The sequence below is a fragment of the Lissotriton vulgaris genome, chromosome 5, assembly GCF_964263255.1.
Source record: "Lissotriton vulgaris chromosome 5, aLisVul1.2, whole genome shotgun sequence".
NCBI lineage: Eukaryota > Metazoa > Chordata > Amphibia > Caudata > Salamandridae > Lissotriton > Lissotriton vulgaris.
In genome coordinates, this window is record NC_141693.1 from 954233225 (window position 1) to 954256414 (window position 23190).

General features: G+C 47.1%; 1 protein-coding gene across 1 annotated transcript in view; it reads left to right on the top strand.

The window, feature by feature from the left end:
- The first annotated feature begins 261 nt into the window (after positions 1 to 261).
- The window catches only part of C5H10orf143 (chromosome 5 C10orf143 homolog), a 99718-nt gene continuing 76789 nt past the window's right edge, over positions 262 to 23190 (top strand). The window contains exon 1 of the mRNA XM_086922550.1: positions 262 to 400. The gene's annotated coding sequence lies outside the window, so the exon portion shown is untranslated. The remainder of the gene's footprint in view (positions 401 to 23190) is intronic.

Here is a 23190-nt window from a genome sequence, read left to right on the forward strand (position 1 = left end):
GGGGCGTATAACACTTTCCTGAAACTTGTTGCTCCTGATTTATTTCACCAAAAAACGAACTGTTCACCTCTTGGTACCAACAAACTCCTAACCAATCAGTGATTAGGAAACGTATTCTGCATATGACTGGTAAAGCCATGTGGCCTTGGATTGGTTGGCAGAATTCGTGTCAGGGATTGGCCAACCGAACAGTGTTCCGAAATGCAGCGGCTGTGGTGCCTCGAATACTCATACGCTGGTTTACGATTAGCCGGGGAAGTGCTTGCTTGTTTTTCATTGGCTTCGATGGTTTTCCATTGAATGCACGGTCGCGGCACTTTTTCCCGGTGCTGCCCGTGGCTAGCTTTCGTCATTGGCGGGCTGCTTGACTCTTCACTTGTATCTCTTTATCAGGACTGAGGTAAGACCCACTGCGAGAACACGGTCCCTAGAGTACTCCTTTCCTTGGCGCTCTAAGCCTGTCACTGCCGCCCTGGCTGTATCTGTGCCTTATTAGTCCAGCTTCTCTCCGGTCCTTTCCTAAACTCTCTGTGGCTCTCGCGTAGGCTGCCCTTTGCAGCACGGGCGAGGAGTTTCTCGACCAGGGTTTTGTTTCCCTGTGCGACGCTTTGCAGGACAGGCTCTGCGCCCGCAGGTGGTCTAGGCTGCGGGCTGCCCCTTGCACCACCGGGCATCGCAACGCCTGAGACGAAAGGGAGTGAAACCCATCGGATATCAGGCCACACTTACTCCTTTATTTTAATATTTTCATGCATTAACCCGCTGCCCATGTTGTTTGCCTTAGCTAGTCCAATAATGTTTTGAAGGCGTCCGCGTAGAGACTAATGTTTATGTTCCTAGCGACTGTACGAGCGGAGTCGTGAAAATAAACAGCAAGCATCGTATACATTATAATGAAGTCTCTTAAACAAAACAAACAAAAAAAAATATATATATATCATTAGCATGCGGAAACTTCACTTTATCATATCACTGATTTGAGAAGCATTTATTTAAAGTGCAATTGATAGTTGTTAAACACGAATTTAGAAACATTCACGCAGTGCCCCTGACAATGTCACCCGTAAACTAAGAAGCAAATCAGTTGTTGTGTAAGCGGTCTAGATTCATAATAATAATAATAATAATAATAATTATTATAGATGAAGCAACATTGTGATCTATTAATTCTCCACAAGGTCTGCAGGACGCACATTCTGAACTCCCCTATCTGAAGGTTTTTTTAATGTTCGGTAATGAAGTAAACGGAGGCTCAGTGAAATAAAATATTTGCCTAGGATAACATAGTTTGGTCAGGTGGGGAAGCAAAGCATGATCCTGGGTCTTGTGGTTTCACATTTTGCAATCGAGCCACTAGATCGAGGTGTTTTTCTCTGGCTGTGTTATTTTACATTTTTTACATCAAGGTCACTGCTTTGTTTTTAATTACACAAGCATGAGGTTATAGCCAGGGCCTGACTGGCGGTAGCGGGCACCTGGCGTTTTCCCAGTAGGCCAGAAGGGTGGGTGCCGGTTTTGACACAGTAGGGGCTGCTTTTGGCATAGGGGGCCGGTTTTGCAGCAGTGCTGCAATATTGCCCCCCATGCCAAAAGCAGCGGCAGTGTTTCCCACTTGTACCCTCCCCTTCACAGCGTGTGGCCGGTTTGACTTAATTGGCTGGGCTGGTTTGCATTCCCAGTCCGGCCCTGGTTAAAGCATAGGTGACAGACGGAAGCCAGCCAGGTCAAAGCTCTGTTCGTTTTGGCTACTTGTTCCAAGAGGACCTGGAGCTGATCAGTGTGTTGAGCGTTCATTGGCTTAAACATTTAAGCAACAAATTCATATGCAGCAAAGTTTAGAAATAGATAAGAGGGAGAGTTATAATTGAAGTATCTTGACAATTTCGTTCCCCTAATCATACATGCACCGGAATTAGTTATAATTTTTAAATCAAAATTCTATAGTTTCCTTCCTAAATCAGCAGTGCTGGCATATGCGTTTGTCATTTAAAGAATGGGTGATCCAACAAACTTACAGGCAGTGACAGGCCACAGGTCTGGCTTGGCTCTAAGAGGATGTGCACGAGCCAAGTCCTGAACATCTTTGACAGGTAGTTTGTATAGCAAGCATCATGTGAATACACGGTCAACGGTCTTCAATATTAAAAAAGAATATAGCTTTAACACATAGAAGCTTTTCACCTTGTACAACATATTGCATTTAGATGTATTTATTAAAAGTGATACTTTATAAATACGTGGAAACATCTTTGCCTCCCCACCCTCCACCCCCCCATGCTCATATGTCATTAGTGAACAAAGAAGCAAGTAATTTGTAGTGCATTCAGTATGTGGCCTACATTGTTGTGGATGGGGCAATATCCTAGTCTACTAAATCAAACACAAGAGACCTATTTGCCTACGGTCATATAATTTGGTAAAGAAAGAAGCCAGGATTGATCCCAGGTTTTCTGCTTTCACATTACGCAATTCAACTACTAAATGGATAGAGCTCTCATTTTACATCAACAGTTAATGCATGTCTTTAATTCTTACCCCATGAGGTCACTGTGTTGGTGGCAAGTAGAAGCCACATGAAAACTCAGCTCATGTTTGTCTCGAGGGTGTAAGAGGACCTCTAGCTGAGCAAGAAATCTTTCTCAAAACTTCATGGCTCACTAGCTTCTGTCCTTTTAGTTTAGTGACATTTATTTTTACTTTCAAGGAAAATTAAGCACAGAAAATTACAGTTCCCTGATAAAAATTTTTGGGTGAAGTGATGAAAACGGCATTTGAGCCCATGTTTTCTTGTCCCACATTCTGCAATATATCTATATATCCACGCCGAGATCTAAAGGGACAACATGTTTTGCCATTTCTGCAGCAAAGTCTTTAAGCATAGGACTAGCACAGTGCTGTCCTTGCCGAGCTGTAACATGACAAAAGTCATTTACCACCCCAGGCCCAATATTACAGCTTAGAATTGGTAAAATACCAACCAAGCCAACCTGAAATGAGTAAAACTTGCTTCTTCTTTGCATAATTTATTCGGCAAGGACAGCACTGTGCTAGTCCTATGCTTAAAAAACCCGCGTCTCTAGGAATTCATTTGAAACTGTGTTGGCGGTCCGTACCTGTCGTATCTCTCATTTGGACTGGAATTGGAGGGAACAGGATTTGCTGTGTGTGTGTGTGTATGTGTGTATATATATATATATATATATATATATATATATATACATCTTTTTCTAGTATAACACTAAATATTAATGCTTCATCTTTAATTTGTAGGAGCTAAATTAGTATACTTTGCTCAATAAAACCAACCAGCATGGTAAGTCTCTTAACTACACAAAAAGTACTTCTAAGAAAAAAAAATAATTTAGTATTATCAGGGCTACTGGAATTATGCAGCAGGGGATGGCCAAATTATGTGGCAGGGTAGATTAAATTATACGACCAGGAAAGCCAAATTATTACAAGGGACAAAAAGACAGAATACAAGTACAATTGGAGTTGCCTGAATTAAAATTCATCTGAGCAGTTCTCCATAATACTGTTATGTGTAATGGAAGACAAGGTACTCTATTTGTTATTATCTATGTCTTCCAGTGACATAAGGACATATTTAAACAGATGCCCACCTCCCCAAAGAAGGCAAGTACATCGATTTACCACACAAGGCAGTTACAGAGATTGTTTGTTTTTGAACCAAGACACTCTAATGGCAAACAGGTACTAGAAAGACACTAACAATCGCCAACGCACACAAAAGTAGGTGCTTGCCTTACTGCAGAGTAGCAGTTCAGCTCTAGTTTGAGAGAACGTTGAACACTGGACTCATTGGGTAGAAATGGGTGCAAGCTCAGTGAAAGAGTGCAATTGCGGGGAAACCAAGTGTTACTTGTGGTAACTGTCCAGTTGATCCGAATAAGAGTTACACCAAGGGTGAGACTTGAAAAAGGACAGGCTAGGAAATCCAGAAGGCACAGGGGTCGAAATGGGCAATATCCATAGGAACCAATACCCGGGATACTGAACAGAATTCTCCTTATAGGACGTGATCTCAACAACATTTGCCAGAAAGAAAATGCATGGGCCATAATACAATTAGCATGAAAGTTTGGAACACCGCACTGTAGGGATGTAGAGCAAGGCATGCATTATGTTGGAGACAGTCTAAAGGCAGGGCCCCACGCTGCCTTTGTGAGCACCACCTGGTGGCAGGATTACAGAATCTCACCATCGGGTATATGTATGGCATAAAAGTGCATCAGTTACTTTGTATCAGTCTTTTATAATTCCCTTAAGCAGAAACTTTGTAGCAGACTTAAATGCATCAATCAGTTGTTAAAGAGAATAGCATCAGTTGGTGTAGCTCTTCACCAAAATGTAGCAATGTTACATTTAATAAAATACAATCTTTTAGAAGTGGACTTGAAGTCAGTAGCGATGGGGCAGAGACAGTCAGTAGCATGAAGGTAAAACCCTGCTCCCTGATCAATTTCCTCACCCTCTATAAGTATACTTGTGGAGCACTGGCTTGCAGAAGGCCACTCTAGTTCTTGAATATAGTGTTCAAATAAAAACAATTGATTGTGTACGTTTTTAATGCCTCCATAGGAAGTACAAGCACAGTCAATGTAATTAAAATAAAGCCTACTAAAAGTAGACAAAAATCAATGCTGTCATAAGGAATGAGAGATCACCAATTGTAACTGGTATTTGCTCTAAAGGCTCATCGTTTTAATAAGCATCAAGTAATTTTTTGCTTTTATTTTCACAGATTGAATGATGATGCGAGATCTGGGAACGAATGGAGAAGGAGTGAGGATGAATGCGTGTTGGTGATTACGGGATAGGCCTGTTAATATGAGAACTGGTTGTGGAGGAGATAGAGGATAGCAGTACAATTTGTAGGTCTCGCCTAGGCAGCCCTTGCTCTGTCTATTCGAGACATGCTGTATTCAGGATATGGGCATTAAGCAATACCCATCTTTCTACTTTGCTCCTATTACTGTCCTTTTGTAAATGGCTGCTCTTCATTGGTTAATATAGCTTCTTCCTTCTTCCTTCTTTCTTCTTTCTTTTTTCTTTTTTCTTCTACTTCTCATGAGAGGTTACAAAAGGAAAAAAAAATGCTATTACGCGTTCATGTTATTTATCATACCTTTGCGGGCACTCCTGTTTTGTTTTGACTTTTCCCTTTTTTGGCTAACAAGCACAGTATTTGCATTTCTCGGTTTCCTGCTAATCCAACATGGTCGGAGGGCGTTGGTAATGTGACACAGTGCCAGGACCCTGTTACGTGCATCCTTGCACTTCTCCCCCCCGCTTTGGCTTTCCAGCGGCATTTACATTTCTTTGATCAGAGCGGTATGAGGGCATCCTCCAGAATGTTTGTTCACCCAATTTTGCATGCGTTTTAAATTTAATTGTTAACATATGCATTATTTTATAGAGCCAAAGTCGATGCTCGTACCCAGATCCCAGGCCCAAAGTCGACAGCACTGTTTGTTACACCACATCCCTTAACAGGTATATGGCAGCCACTCACAATATGGCCCCATTTACAGCTTATCCTAATGAGTCCTCTGTGAGAAGGTGGCCACTAATTAAAGTGGGCACCTTGTACCTGTCCACACAACCCTAATAGTGATTTAAGAGGTCAAAGATAACCTTAGAAAGCTATCCAAGTGGTAGCTGTGGAGAGCAGCCTTCAGGTTTAGTCTTGAAGGAATGTTAATTAGCTTGTTTTACCAGAATGCAACCTTAATGTATTGGTAAAATAAAAAGAGAACCACACAGTAGTTCTAAGAATATATATATTTATTATTGTAACACTTTAAATACCCCACAGTATCTGCTACACGCAGATAAACACAAAGCACACAACACTGTAGCACAGAAAAAACATAAGTAGCACTAATAAACAGTGGGCTCCATAGGGAGACCAAACCATATACTAAAATAGTGGTATAAAAACAACAACTCGAGGCAAAACAATGTCTAGAGAGTTTAGAATCGCTGGGACCCCAAGGAACCACCCAAGGTGAGTAAGTTAGGACCCCACGGAGGACGGATGCAATGTGAGAACATGACCGCGTGCTACGTAAAATTCAGTGGTAGAGTAGCGGTTGCAGGTTTTAGTGTTTAAGGACCCTTCCCAGTGGATTACGAAGAAACCCTTTGGAACATAGAAGTTTGGAGAGCCACCCAACCCGTGGATTCCGAAGTACCAGAGTTCACTTTCCCAGAGAAGCCGGGTGCAAAGAGTCAGAGTGGCGTCGGAAACCGCAGTTGTTCTCAATGGGAATCCTCAAGGAAAAACTACAGCTGGAAAGAAGAAAAGTGTTTGTTGGAATCCGCAGGTGGATTCTTGATGGAAGGAACCTGAAAGAAGAGGGGATAGTGTCTGGGTCACTCAGGAGTGACCAGGGGCTCGGTAGTCGAATACCCACTGATGTTGGGTGCTTTAGGTGCGAAGAAGGAGACTGTGACTCTTCGACGTCTCCAGGTCCCCGTGGCTGCAGATGGCCAGGAGCCAGATACGAACTGTCAAACGAAGGATGTTAAGAGCTGAGGGGTCGGTTTTCGGCGGAGCCACCAACAAACCTTGGCAATGGCAACCCACTAAGAAGGTCAATGAAGGTTACGGTCTGGCCCAGCAAGGACCAGAGGACTCACCACAGCAAGGGGAGTTGGTGCAGTCCTGGAGCAACTAGGGGGGCCCAAGGAAATCAGGATTGATCCTCAAATGGACCCACAGGCCGAAGGCACAGGAGTTGCGAGGGGGACCTCTAGCAGTTTCACAAAACAACGGTTAGCAGGAAAGTGTGAGAGGAGGCCAGAGTCCTTTATATGTAATCTGCGCTGAGGTTAGGGCTATCGACAGCCCAATGAACGAAGTTGGGGAACACCAACAGGCATATGCACTTGCAAATGTCCAAGGTGCACAGGGGTTCCGGTTATGCGGTACCCACGAGGTATACTGGCCTCAAACATGGTGAGAGAGCAGCTCGACCTCAAGGAACATTGGAACCCACCTCCTATGTTGCTGGAACCTTCGGAGTCCGCAGGAGCTCAGGATCAGCAGACCAGTCAGTTGCGTTACGGTGCCTGCGAATGCAGGGGAGTGACTCCTTCACCCCAAGGGAGATACTTCAGATGTCCCGGATGCTCCACAGGTCCTGCACGGAACCTGTATGGTGCATGGGCACAGACAATGCTTCGAACGGAGAGGGAGATGAAGTCAGGCCCAGTTGAAGGCCAGAGTGTCCAGAAGGTTGAAGTCAGTGGTTTCTTGTTCAGAATCTTGTCCGTGTCGACTCTAGGGTCCTACAGCCTGGTAGGCCCTTTTGCACCCAATGGAGAGGGTTGGACAGAACCAGGGAATAGTCAGGACAGTGGGGAGAATACTCCTTTTTCCAGTTTTGCGCCAGAGTAGGAGCCGACGGCTCCCAGAACTGGTTTGAGCTGGACTCTGCACATGGAGCCAAATGTGCCCCTCGTGCAGACTTTCTGGCACTTTAGAAGTGTACCCACCCAGCCCCAATACACTAAATCCTATCTGGGAGATGGTCACACCTCCCTAGGACAGGATGCCTTTTGTCCTGCCTTCCCCTGCTTTAACTTGACTCAGTAGCAGGAGGGCAGAAATGTGTCTCTGGTCTGCAGCAACTATTTTGTGCTGCCTGGGTTGAGAAAGCTGGTCCCGGAAAGAACAGTGACCCCACGAAGCTCGCTTCAGAAGGGTGGGATCATATCTCCCACATTGGTTACCGTAGTGGAGGTATGATTCCAAGGTGTTTGATACCAAACACCACATGTTTTGTTTCAGCTGTTTTTGAGATAGCATTTACAGCGAGGTTATAATGCACCTGTACCTATATGTCGGACTGTGTCACAGACGACCCGGGAGAATGGTCTCCGAAGGCTGCAGAGGGGCTGTGCTCATGCAGGGGCACCCTCTCACGTAAAATCCAGAACCCTGCCATCAGGATTGTCATGACCTGCTACAAGCGTGACTTATAAGTTTAGTGTAGTGACCTATAGATATAGTGAAACTATATCTAAATAAGTGGTGCAAGCACCAGCTTACATAGGCTGCAATGGCAGACCTGTAGTTCCATTTTGCATGGCCTCTCATGGGTGTCATAATACATGCTTCAGTCCATGGGAGGCCTCTGGGGGTACCTATGCCCTGGGTACATGTTTACCATATACTAGGGGACTGACAAGGGTACCTCAGTAGCCAATCTGGAGTGTACTCTAGTACATAACACAACCAATGTAGGGAGAAAGCAGATAGACCGGGGTCCTTGTTTGCAGGATCCCAGTCAAACTAATCAAAACCCACTAAAACACCAAGCAAAAAGTGGGGGTAACTATGCAGTCAGATCCTACCTTCCTGCATCCTCTTTCCATCTTCAATCATTTTGGTATTTACATGACGTCCGAGGAATAAACATGCGCTCTACTCGTGTGTTGTGCACAGCATGTTGTGTTTCTAGATGAGGTTCTAAGATGAGAGGTGAGGAATGTTTTATTTTAATGCAGCTCCTGCTGCTCTTTCTCCCACTTGTTTATATAAATATTTCTATTAGTCTGTATCTTTTTGCAGTTCAGTGTACAGTTAGTGTTACAAAGTGCTCTTAAACTTATGTAAAGCGAATACCGCTCTATGAAACATCAAACGCCAACCCATTCTGCTGTTCTCATGTTTGTAATCATTTGTCACACTGAGCCCATTTTTTATTGTAATTTTTTCTTACTTCCCAGTGTTCGAGAAATTAAGATGACTCTTTTTTTTTTTTTATTACGCTCCACTGTCATTCACACATCTAATGCAGTATGGCGACGAGGACGCGTACCAGAAGTCGGTGCAGTTTTACTGTGTGCAAGGCGCCTCTGTGAACTGTATCGGCCAGTGCTCAGTATGGAATTGTATTGCTTATTACATTGTTATTCACCTCTAATGTGGCCAGGCCCTAAGCAGTAATGCCCCGGTTACTTACCTGTAATCTTCATTACTCCGAGTATAGTCTTCCTCGCCACATGACTTACATACTGAGCTTCAGCTCCACACCAGAACCCTCCAAAGCAAAAAGTCAGCCTCCCATGCCTCCCATCCCTTCCCAAGATGGCCGAACCATTACCACCTGACCTCTATAAGAGGCAGGCCAGCCCAACCCATCAGCCTGAAACAACCAAGCACAAACATGAAGCCGATAGCCAGACAGGGAGGGAGGGATGGGAACTGGTGTGGCGAGGAAGACTATACTCGAAGTAATGAAGATTACCGGTAAGTAACCGGGGCATTACCTCCTCGTTAGTCTTCCTCGCCACATGACTTACATAGTGAGCACATACCAAAGCCAAGCGGCTACATGGAAACTCACAAGAAACCAACAGACCAGAAGGGGATGTCCACGAAACAGGGCAAACCCAACAGACCAGTACGAGCGGAAGACCCACCCAGGAGAGAGGCAACCACGAGTAGGAGAACCAACCCGGGACCGAAAGACACCGGGAAGGCCGAAAGAAAAAACCGGACCCCAGAGACACCAAGCGCCGCTAGGAAAACCGTCCCAACCGAAGGAAGGCAGAGACAGGCACAGGAACGCACGGAGCCCAAAGGCAACAGCAACCAGGACTGGAACAGAAAAGAGCAGGCCTGATCAACACACCAGGACAGCCCAACAGGCAGCACAAAGCGAGAGGGGAGCAAAAGTCCAAAGAGAGGAACCGAACAAACAGAGGGCATCCCCACCACAGTGATCAAAAAAAAAAAATCACCAGCAGAAAGAGAGACTCAGTCCGTCAATGGCAGCGCACCAGACGCAATCCAACAGACAGGCAAGAGCCGGAAGAATGGAAAAGGGAGCCGAAAAGAAACAGAAGGGGGAAAAACCGCAGTCACACAAAGGACCCCCGGAAGGCACCGCGACTCCAAGGAGAGAACCCAGGCAAGGCACCAGGGAAAATGAACCCAGGAAGGTGCCGGAAACGACACTGAAGAGACTCGGAGGAAACCCAACCGGGCAAAGGCGAAAAACGGAAAACCCGCCCACGGCCAGAAGGGAGAAGTGGCGCGGCGACCCGAGACCGCCCCGCACAGGGACCTTATACAGGGAGCGAGCCGCCGAAGCGAGCACCCAGGCGGCCAAACAGACAGTCAGCCCACAACCAGGCCCCGCCCAGCGAGACAAAGAAGAACCGACTGGAACAGGAGCGCGGCAGCAACACACCAAAGGCGTGAAGAACAGAAGGGCAGGGCGAAGACGAGTCCGAGCCATGACAAGACACCCAGGGAGCCACCAGAGCCAACAGGACCCGGGACCCCAAAACCAGGGGAAAGAAACGAGGACACACCCACACCGGAAGCACAGGGCCCTGCCAGGATATCCCACAGCATCGCCAGAAACAAAAACAGCAAGGGAAAGAGAAAGCAGGGGCAGGACACAAAACCCGTGCCCCAAGAGGTAAAACAAGGACCAAAGAGCAACAGGGTCCAAGACAACCACCGCCGAAGCAGACGGAGACGTACCCAGGGGAGCACCACCAACGGGTAAAGGGACCCCAGGAAGCGCAAAGCCGGGAGCCCGGACGAGAAGGCCTAAGAGCCAAAACCGGAGACCCAAAGGAAGCAGACGGACCCAGGAGACTCCCGAACCAGGCACCAAAGAGGCCCCCACCCATAAACCACCGAAGGAGAGCCGATGAGAACATGAGCACACAGGGCCAGAAAGGCCGGAGCCAAAAACGACCCAGGCAAGGACAGCACCAATGCTCCAAAAGACAATAGGGGCGAACTCCGCACACACCCCGGAGCACGAGGCAGGGGACAAACCCACCACAGTGACCAACAAGCTCCAGCAAGGCAGGGGAAAAACCCCAGAGAAGCCAAGGAACGGCAAACAGAAGCCAGATGGGAAAAACGACCACAGGGAAATCCACGACCCAGCACAGACCGGGAACCCAAGCATGTCCTCAGGAAGGCATCACCAACACACGGGAAGGAGGAACCCAGCCGGCCAAGGAGACAGAGCGGAAAGCGTCGGGGGCAAAAAGAACCAAGGAAAAGCCAGACCAAAACACGACTTAAGCCCACAGCACCTGGTATACCCATGCGGTCTCCCATCCAGGTACTAACCAGGCCCGACCCAGCTCAATTTCTGAGATCAGGTGCGTACAGGGTGGCATGGCCCTAGGCCCGAGGAAGGCCCCAGCACGGCAGCACGACACACAGGTCCCAGCGAGACTGCCAAAAACCACCCCGCAACAAAAAAGGGAAGAACGCACACCCACCAGAAGGGGGCGCCGAACCCCCGGCCCGACCAAGCAGAGCAACCAAAGAGCCACAGCCCCATGGACAGGAGCCGGGGAGCCCCAGAACCAACCACCGGAGTAAGCAGGCAGAGGGCAGGAGCCAAGGAACCATGCCACACAGGATGAGAGGAGAGGAGAGGCGACAGAAGGACCACAACAAACTCAGACCCCAGGAGGCGAGAAGCATGGGACAGCAGAAAACCAACCGTCCGACCAGACAGCGATCCAGCCAGGAGCAGAAAGAGCCAGAGAAACACACTAGGAGTTCCACCGAAGTAGCCCAGAGACGGGCGGACAGGTGCACACCGCAGCCAGGTCACACCAGACATGCGCCAGCTCACAGCCCCTGGAACCCCCCCACCAAGGAACTGAGCCGGACCGCACAACGGCGGGAACAGGAGGCCACATGACGAAAGGACCGGAGGCCGAAAATCTGAACGGGAGGAAGTAGAAGGGGACAACACAGCAACAAGAAGCAGAGGCCCTGTAGCCCAACGCCACATGCGCCAACATGCAAACAGCGTGAACACAGGAGCAGAAATTAACCCCAGAAAAACAGGATCAAAAAAATGTGGGGTATAGAACCGCAAACACCACACGTGAAAGTGCAAAGCGCACGTGCACTACAACTGGCATCCAGGCACAGAACAACAGATAAAAGATGCGACTCCACACAATGGTACTCACCCTAACAACCTAAGACTGAAGATGGGCAGAGCGGACACGCTGGGATAGGAACCAGCGACCATGGGGGCAACACAGGCCCCTACAGCAAAAGCATCAGACCACAGAGCCACCATGCCCGATCCGAAGGACTGAACGTGGCAACGATACCCAAGGCAACACCGCGAAAGGTGGAGAGAATAACCCAAAGGGACCCGCCAGAGGTCAACATAGAAGCAAACAAGAGGAGGAAAAACACCCGGAAGGCCCAAATCAGGGCCAGGCAGAGCACAGAAGGGCGTACGAACGACACCTCGATGCCGGAGCCAAAGAAGCAATTCAATTCAAACAATCTTTATTTCGATCGTGAGAGATCATAAAAGAAGTTAAACGAATTACATGATTAAAAAACATTGTATACAAATATTTTAAGAGAATACCCCCAGCTCATGATTGGAATCAGATTACCAGATAAAACGTTGTAATTTAAAAAGGAGGAAATTGATCATAGTGCTTTAGAGTTCTTGAGAATTATTGCACGTAAGCGCCACATTGCCGTCAAGAATTTCGCCATTGCGAACACGGTTGGTGGCGATAAGTCTGTCTTTAGGACTCTGTAAGCCGGGGCGTTGGTACGAAAACCCAAGTTCCTCAGATAAGGGACCAGCCAGTATTTTCTGATTCTGCTGTAAGCTCTGCAGAACAGGACCACATGGAGATCGCTTTCCAGTTTATACTTGCATGCTGGACACTCCCCTGTTTCTAAATTACCAGCCCAGGATTTTGTAAGGGACCTCAGGGGGAGGGAACCGTATCGCCATTGCATGAAAATCTTCCGAACAGACACAGGCATCATAGTGTCTAGTACATATTCGGGACTATAGTAGTCTTTTGTTTTGATAAAATTGTCCGTCAGGGATCCATCCCGTATAGAATTCATAGTTTTCTGGAGCATGATGCTATAGAACAAGTTTGGAAGGTCCTTTCTGGAGAGCCTTACAGCCGCTGCTTCCGGGTTGGACCATAACTCTGGGACTCAGAGAAACGTACACATGTCCCTGATGTACTTTAACCACGGGATTTTAGTAGCATAGGTTGTTCTCAATAATTCCTGGAGTTCATTTCTGTAGTGTGCAAGTTCTTGACTACTCCACAGGCGCCTCCAGTAGGTCAGTGGTTTAAGGCCCAATTCCTCCGTGATTGGACGCAATGCCAAATCCATTCTTAAGGGAAGTAATGGAGTACTCGGGGGAAGTGCAGCCAATTGTCTTATAAAATTATTTTCTACAACCTGTTTGGTATGCATCCAAAGAAGCAGAAACAGCAGTGCCACAACAGAGACACGTCCCGAAGAAAAAAAAAAACAGACCCTTGTCTCCGCAAAGCGCCGAAAAACAGACGAACAATGAAAACAAACCCAAAGGGACACATCACATCGACCTCAGAAGGTTGAAAGGCAGAGAGAACCCGCCAGGAGCTGAGCCCGTGACCACGAGGCCGAACACAGGCCCCCGCAGTGGATGCAGCAGACCACCGAGCCAGCAAACCAAAGTGAGGCCAGTACCCCCATACAGAACCTGACAGGGGCAAAACGGGATAGCACAGGACACGGCACACACACCAGGGAGACAGCCAACAAGAGAGCCGCCCAGAATTACCGGGGGGATGAGTGCCGCAGACGAGAAGCGAACCAGGAACCCCAGCTCAGAGGTCGGTCGCGCAAGTCGGAAAGACACCACCACCACCCAGTGAACAGCGAAGCGCGCATGCACGATCAAGAAACCACACACAAACGAAGGCATGGAAACAAATGTGGCTGAACTACCACCCACAAAGGAAGGCAAAGAAAACAACTGCAAGACTCAAACGAAGGACCAGAGTCATAGTGGGAGACACGTCAGGCCACGAAAGCATGAGCAAATGCAAGCGGGGAAGAATGCAGCACCCGCCCTTCGCCGAACGCGCCCCTGCACGGACCGGGAGAAGACTTGCGGAAAATCGAGGCACTGCAGAGGCAGGAGGAACCAACCCAGGGACAGAGCTAACATCGTATCTACAATCGCACAGCGACAGCAAAACAAGCCCCGGAGCTGAAAACAGCACGAAGCTAGACTAGGCCAGAGCCGCCCCCGGAGGACGGACAAGAAAACTGCCGGCAAGGGAACCCCGCCCCCAAGAAAAGCAGGTAAGCACCGGGGAGCCAGGGGAAACCCACCTTGCAGGAGCCGCACTGAGTGGGGAGAGCCACATCCCCACGCCCGAGGAATCCGGGCTGTGGCGGGAAGGAGCACAAATAAAACACATGCCGATCAACACGAGTGCGCATACAGGCACAAATACGTTTAAGGCTGCACAACCAGTGCGCAGCACTGCCGCCCGCCTCAACACCCCGAAGGGCAGGCGGGAAGCGAGAGCAGGTACACCCAACAAGGCCAAGGACTCGGGGCCGGCCCAGAGAAGGCGGGCCGTGTTGGTGCAAACCCTGACGGCCGCACACCCTAAAGTAAGGGAAAAAGGAAGCCGAGCCGCCGCCCACCGTAGCGCCACAAGGGGTAGGCGGGCGGCGAGACAAGGTGCAGGGAATGAAACAAAAAAACACAGCCACCACCCGCCGCAGCGCAATGAAAGGCAGGCAGGCGGCAACAAACCAGGCAAAGTACAAAAGGCACAGCGGAGACACGGCTGGGCGCCGGCCTCCCGCCCAAACAGTACCCCGGCTACCCCCCCATGGAAAACCCACGGCCCGCTGGAGCAGAGCCCAACCGGTTACAAACACACCGGGGGGAAAGGGGGGGGGGAAGAGCCCAAGATCCTAGGGTCCGCTAGAACAGGGCCTCCAACCTGAGACCCAGGCACCAGCTAGTGCAGACACCACTTACCTGAAGATGCATCTGGAGAGAAATGACGCGCAGAACAAAAAAAAACAGGCTGATGGGTTGGGCTGGCCCGCCTCTTATAGAGGTCGGGTGGTAATGGTTCGGCCATCTTGGGGAGGCATGGGAGGCTGACTTTTTGCTTTGGAGGGTTCTGGTGTGGAGCTGAATCTCACTATGTAAGTCATGTGGCGAGGAAGACTAACGAGGAGGTAATGGTTTGCTTGCCCGTGAAAAGAAGTTATATTTTTCAAATCCTCCCCACCCCAAAAAGAAGTAGGTTTTGACTTTGTATCGTCCTCGTCTTATGCCAGCATACATTGTTGTGTTGCCAAGAATATTATAAATACAATACATTTGCCAGAGTTACGAGATGTTTACACTTTCGTCCTGTTAATTGCATATGCTTAGGATTTGAATGGTGTTTACAAAAAATAAAAAAAAGATGCAGAGCATGCCGCTCTTTATTAGTGCAGAGATGATGGAACAGAGGCAGTTAGCCCTTCTCTGCAGTGATTGCCCAGATTTGGAGATGCTGATTCTCTTTTGGGTAGAGTGCTGCTGGGGGTGACGCGGGAATTGTTATGCTTGGTCAGCAGTCATTTGCTAAGCCGCACACACTTTTCTCATTTGTGATATATGTTTATGTCCGTGCATTGATGATATTGGCTGAACAAAACTACAGTTTTGTTGTGAGATATTACATTTAACACAATTTTGATGGAGCAGTTATTGTTTTTCACCTTTAACATTCATACATTTGTTTCCTATTTTGAGGATTCGTTTTGGTCTCTGGTGAACTGCTTTATTTGCGTTTCAGGTGCCATAAGTACTTATTAATCTGTTGGATGTTGGTTTTGTAAAGCTTTCTGTGGTAAATATTAACATCTGGACAGACTCTCTCGGCTTTGGTATTTGGTATTTTATTCTCTTGATAGTACTTGCTTTGACTGAGGCTCTGCCTATTGCTACTGTGGTTATATGGGAGAAAGTACTCCATGACCTACATTGTAGAAATATTGCATGTTACAGGGGAATTGCATGACCATAGAGAGGTATGTGGCTGAAGTAACACTTGAAAGTGTGAGTTTATTTTATACAACTTAAATCTAGATATATTACCTTACTTATACAAACATACATACCTTACATGCACTTATGTATTTATTACTTTACTCCAAATCAGCATCTCCAATGCACTACCCTTTATCTCACCCCATACATCTCAATATATCCTCTACCTCAACTCTGACACCCCAAATCTCAATCTACTCTCTTCAATGCATTACTCTATTTCTCACCCCAAGTCTCTCACTAAATCCTCTACCTCCGCTCTCTGACTACGTAGGCCCCTAAAATAACCTTTCCAAACGAGCCTTTCTAAACCCTACCCCCCCACCCCACCAAACCTCCTCCTGCTGCTATGATCTCCAAATAAACACTATCTAGACCTCCTCTATCCCCCCACTATCCTTTCCACTCCAACTAATACTCACATGTCCACCACTCAAATTAATTTCCTATTTCCCTATACTAATTAACCACTAATTCTGTTTGGGTTACGGAGTAGCATGCTACTCGTTGCAAATTGCTCTGATGCCTCATCAGGGTACCAAGCACTATATAAATGCAAACCCCTCCCTCTTCTATTCCTCCACTATCCTTTTCAACCCAAATAACTGACTCGCATGTACACCTGTAAAATTAAGTTAATATTTTCCTGAACTAATTCACCAGTAATCCTTTTTAGGTTCTGGAGGAGTGTGTTACTCGCCAGTAAGCATTTGACGCCTCGCCAGGTGTAGTAACAATTACAATTCCTCGGCGTTGCCTACATCGCTTGTGTTTACTGTCGTGCATGCATTCAGTCTCTGACACACCAGTCTACGTCTGACGGGCGTCAGACCGGTGTTAAACCAAGGTTTATAATATAAGATCAGTAATGTACTATTCACTTAAAGAAGCATAATCAAGCACATTACATTTTCCTTTTGGGTCTTGGTCTGCTTTTGGAAGTGAGCCTCATACTAGAAAGGGTGAAAAATGGGAATTTGGTTCATGTGTGTATTACCAACTTTATTTGTGTATTGAAATTCAATAGTAGGCCAGATAATTGAACTCCATAACACAATCCCACTCCACATAATTTCAGTATACTCAATACCAAATAATTACTATCCACAAAATTTCACTGCACACTACGCTACATAATTCCGCTACACAAATCGTCTCCACACCACACAATTCCACCACACACATTTTCACTACTAAATATTCCAATCCTACCCTCATAATTCCACACCACATGCATCCACTACAAACCAAAACACCTGGGTAAAAGACATTATCACTTACAATGCCAATAGCTCTTACTCTTACAGATGCGATGCCTATTGCATTGCAAATGCTTGTTGTTTAGGAATGACTGGTGAGAGTTGACCGACGATAAGAGGGATAAAGGGATGGGGGAATGTTGTGAGTGGAAATGCATTGAGTGATTTGCAGACTTAGTAATTCAACTGAGCTGTGATCATGCTAATTTTTTTTTTATGTTTGCCCTATTCAGAGCCGTATCTTGAGGACACTGTCAAGTGTGACATTTTTACAAGTTCACTGATTGTACTCAACCTCAGAACACTAATGCAATGTTTCAATAGGCGCACACAAGCAACCGATATAAATAATGTTATCTCAGTCCCTTGTAGACTGATTTTGACCGGATTTGGAGGGTTTTGCTCACAAGGGTCTCCACTATTGATAGCAGGTAAGGGAATCCCCTGTATGAGGAAAAAAGGTGGCGAGCCATGCTTCCACACTTGGCCAGATTTTCTTTAACATCTGCACCACTGCTCTCTTCTCCTAGCAAAAGCAGCTTCACTACAAGGGCTCAAGTCCTGTCTTTCAGCCCAGCTCTGGTGATTTCTTGATCTGGGCATTTCAGCTCCACAGCAGTGCTCCACTGGCCGTTTATGACAAACATCAAGTCTGTACTCTCCAGTAGGCCAAATCTTGAGCTTCTCACACAGAGACTGTGCACAATAGACAGGGTCCACAGTACCCATTCTATTAAGGCTGTACAGCAGGTCAAGTCACAGCTATACTCCTCAGTGCATGCCCTATCACATCACCACAGTAGGTCCCCTACCCACTAGGCCTGAGCGATATACAGGCAACTTTGGTCACTAGCCTTGAAGGTAAAGTCCAAGGGAACCCTGAATCTGTGTACCTTGAGGCTCCAGACATGAGTCGACCACTGCTGGCCCTTCCTCCAGGGCTAATCCTCAGCCCATCCTGCCTATATATGGGTTGAAAAGAAGAGGTAGAGAATTCTGACACTAGCATGACATGTGGCCAACCTAGAAATGCTGCCTCATCCCTGCACTTCTAGCTCACATTCAGGAACCAGTCCAATGCCTAAACATCCCCCTGCAAAGAAAGTTGCAAAAGTTCTAAAATGGTGACATTCGCTCTCTCGGTTTGTCTTTTCCCCAACACAGGAGTTACCTCTTCCTCATAAGCAGCAAAGGGACCTCCTTCTGGACACTAGAGGCACCTCTGCCTTCCTTATCCAGGCTGGAAGTTAGTTTCATATATTCCTAATTAACAAGGAGTTGCTGCTTACTCCTCCATAAATTCATACCACAACCCTTTATCAGAAAATATAATCTAATTTCCCCTGGAATTGACTTACTGTTCAATGGTGCCTTTTTCTTCCAACTTGTGGGTTCAGCAAATAACTTAACAGAGCAAATGTGTTTAGTGGCAGACTTGTGAATTTATACCATGTACACTGTTAGAAATGGGGTTCTCGGATTGGCTAAGGCTTGCACCAAAGACAGGCAGAGACCACCACTCTAGTCAGGGCTTGGGAGTTACACGCCAAAGATAACCCCTGCTCACCCCCTTGGTAGCTTGGCACGAGCAGTTAGGCTTATCCCGGTGGCGATGTGTAAAGCATTTGCACAACACACACAGTAACAACATACTAGGCACACCACAAAAGGAACTCCACACAAGGTTATATATAAAAATAGCTTTTGAATTATCATAAAACACACTAGATAGTACTCACAAAATATACACTGTGCCAACTGGCACGGGCAATATTTATAGGGGACTATTTACACATGACAGGGCCACGTGGGCCACTGTCAGAATTATCGCTTGGTAAAGAATAGTAAAAGTAAGAATATCTCATGAACTTAGAACACAGCCAGTAATCACTGGCAGACACTATACTCAGCGTCAACCTGTAACATAAACCATAACCGGCACAGTATCACATAAGGTGAGAACGCTATTCTGCACCAACCTCATAAGCCTAAATATAGTAGACCATAATCTCCTAAACATAACTTGCATTAGGAAATAAACTTAATAACATAACCTGCAGTAGGGAATAAATCTAAACTAGACCACAGTAAAGAATCCAAATAAGACATAAAATAGTAGGTAAAACCTGATGAGCATAAAAGCACATCTATAAGCATAAATCATGGTGCATAACACATACTATAAACATCACATTTCCTAGCACCTATATAACTCACTCTAGGGCCTTGCGCCCTATAAACCTAATAGTCCCCAGGGCCAACTGGCCATCTCTAAGGGGTTCGAATGCCCTTTGTCCAAAGTCTGGGCAGCTGCCTAGGCAGCGAAAGTTAAGGGTGTGCCAATTCGCAAACCTAAACGTTGCAGATGCCCACTACTTGCTGGGCAGCTGGGAGTCTGAATTGAAGGGCCTAAACGTAGCAGCTGGCACTAAGTCCTGTGTAGCGGTGTAGGCCAAGGTAGGGGCGAAGGAGTGCGTTTCACTACTGGATTCAACACATGTCCCCTAAAATGAAAAAGACCTAAACTGTGCAGCTGTCCACTACTTGCTGGGAAGTAGAAATGCAGCATGGGCTCTCAGTGGCCCTTTAAACAAATGTGTGCCCTTTGCTGGAGCCACACGGGGCTCTGAAAGTAATGTATGCAAAACGTTGGAGCCACACGGGGCTCTGTACACAACTAATACCCCCAAGCACTGTGGCCCTCAGGGGCCCCTCGTGGGAGCGAACACGGGCCCCTCTGGCCCTTCAAACAAATAGGTCCCCCTTTGTTGGAGCCACCTAGGCTCTAAAAATAATGAGGCCAAATGGAGCCACGCAAGCTCTTGGACTAATCGGCCCCCTAGCAGAAGGGGGGGGGGAGGTGCTGTCCACATGGCCCGAAACGGAAGAGGAAGAGCACAGGCCTCTCTGGGCCGTTTTAACAAATAGGCCCACAACATTGGAGCCATGTAGGCTCTGAAAAGCGCTGGGTGGGCTCCCGCCTGGATTCTCTCACTCTGTCCTTCACCAGCGGTGGCCTCGGGACTTCCTTTGAATGCGGAAGTTCCGCCCCACATCAGGCAACCCATTGCCTGACTTCCGGTCTTCCGTGTTCTCGGCGACTCAGGGCTGCGGCGGTGAAACACGGAGTGGGCACCCGCTTTAGATATAAACTTCAGAAAGGCACAAGAGGGGTAGGCTCCCTCCGAATTTAGGATATAAAGCGGGGTGGGCTCCTGCTGTGAAATATTAAAATAGGTGGCCAGGCGAGGAATGCACCCGCTGTAACATCGGAGAAAGCGGGGGAATCCCTACGTTGGGATTCCCTCCATAATTATCGCAGCCCAGCACTGTGGGGAGAAGGCAACGCACTCCCAGGGTCAAAAGTACAGCACTCCCAAAGCGGTATGATCCAAGCCCAGGGAAAAATAAAGAGCTTCTGGAAAATCTTCTTCAGAATGAAGGCAAAGTTCCGAGGAGGGGGGGGGCAATGCAGAAGGGTCCCAAGAAATACATTCTTTAAGGCATCCAGGGGCAGGGCAGAGCCCAGGGAGGCAAGCCTTCCCCTGAGCCCCAGCAGCAGCACATCCCTGGCAGATTAAAGTCCAGAACAAGAACATTTTACATGGGGTCACAGCCTCTATATTTATACAGCTAAATCATTTGTCCTAGCAATGTAGGCAAGGGGGGAACCAGATACAACTGGTTCAGGAGCACTTTGTTTTGCCCTGCTCCTCTATCTATTCACAGGACAGGCCAGGGACATCAGACGCACCACAGGAGGTCGAGCCAGCATTGTGGAGGGAAGGCACAGCCCTTTTCAGGTCCCAGGTGCAACTCCTCCCTCCCATCTACATGCAGATCTCCCTATTCACCACCAGGCAGACTCATCCTGGTTCCTGGAGCCAACCACACCAGCCAGACCCTGTCACTCACAAGCCAGACAGGCAATTCACATGTCACAGCACACAGAAATGCCAACGTCTAAAAGTGGCACTTCTCCACTAGTCACAATAAATCTCCGCACACCATTGCGCAACATTTATTCTCACGAGTTTGCACATACTAAACTTAACCCTGCACTCCCCTCATCTCAGGAACTACCATGGAGACACATATCCCCATGCATTCCTATGGGAGGGCAGGCCATCTCACCACACACAGTCAGAGTGCGCACGCACTTTACACTGGGCCATAGTGCTAAAGTGCGCAGAGGCCTAATATCACTATGCCAGAGACTAAAGGCAAAAAGTCTAGGGGTGAACCTGCAGAAAAGGCCCAAGTCAAACATACACAAATGTATGAATTAATAAATCTAGGGCAAATCTGACCTTGGGCTTGAACTCCAGACCCAGTAAGATGTTCAAAGCTACAACTATTGTACCAAGTTGCAATCAAAAGTTACAATTTCATACAGTTTTAAATGTAAAGTGCACAAATGTAGCAACAGCACAAATTATGGACTTTACTGAAAATGGAAAGTCATGTTCATTCTCTGTATCCAAAGTAAATAGAATAATGTAATCAGACCTTGTATGGCACAAGTGTTCGGCTGAGTCGGAAAGCAGTCGTCTTCACTCACCGCCCCCCCCCCCCCTTTTCTTTACATAATAATAAAACCTGGTACATGCCAGCTTTGGATTGCCCCTTATTCCAACTATCTGTGCTTTTACTTTGCCCATTGTTTATGCTATAAGGTTTAAACCTTTGACATTTTCTTCCTAATTTGCTATGCACATTTTTATCATTTCATTAAACTTGGTGTTAGACATGAATGATTACATTGTAATGTTTGTTTTGCATACTGCCCCCCCCCCACACACACACACACACACACACACGCGCACACACACACACACACACACACACACCAAGTGAGCATATGTCTTCCTATCCTTGAAGCATACATACCCAGGTAAACTGATCAATGGGCCTATGCCAACTGGCCAATCTCCTTGATGGCGGGCCCGTAGTCACCTTTACTTTGGTTGGAAATGCACTTTAAGTATACCTCTTGTATTAGGTTGAGCCAGAGTCAGCGCACCTGTGCTGCTCTGTGAGACTTGCTTTAGAGTATGTTATAAAGAAACAAGGGAACCCTATGACTCCGAAGGGACCTAGGGTGTAGAATATGTTGTAAGAGACAATTGTCCCTATCAGATAAGTATGAAAAGCGTTAAACAGAACAACATAATGATCGTTGAAATTTTCATTCAAATTATGGAAGAGAAGCCCTCCCACTCTCTGCCCATATTTTTTACTGGCTTGTCTTTGTCCTTCGTAAATGCTGGCTTCTGTCATTGGTTTGTTAGTCCCTCCTTAATACGGCCATGTCTTCATTTGTAACCTTCCATGGCTACTGGCCCCTTCACTTCAGTTGTTAAACAATACATCTTTTTTAGTCTCTAAGCACTAATTTCTTTAATAAGTTTTTACTACTGCAGGCACAACATGCTCTCCTGCAACATTCAGTGCACAATGTGTGCTTTCATTTTACAAGCAGTCACATGTTTAATCTAGCACGGGCAGCGTGCATGATCGCGGCGGCTGCTTAAATTAATATTCACAGGTGCGGCACATGATGTTGTTGCATGGCGCCGATTTATCATTATTTATTTAAATATATGCATGGGCACCGTGCATAATCATGGTGCCCGCTTAATTTAATATGCACCGCTTCGGGACCGGCGGCTTAATTGTTATTTTTAATTGGGATTTCTTGAGCGAATAATCACCTACTGGTCTCTAAGCGCTATGAGAGAGAGCCCAACCTCGGCACATCAGCTGTAGTGTGCGTCCCAACGTAGCCTAGGATGTGCCCCAGACTTTAGTAAAAAGGAGTGTTTTTAGTTTCTTCCTGATTGGGAGGAGGGCGGGTTCCTTACAAAGGCCTGCTTGTAACTCATTCCAAAGTTGAGGAGTCATTGTGGAAAAGGCTGTGCCCCCTTTGAATGAGATATTGAAGCGGGGGCAAGCCAGCATCCGAAGACCTGAGGGACCGCCCAGCACATATTTACCAGGCATTTCTTAAT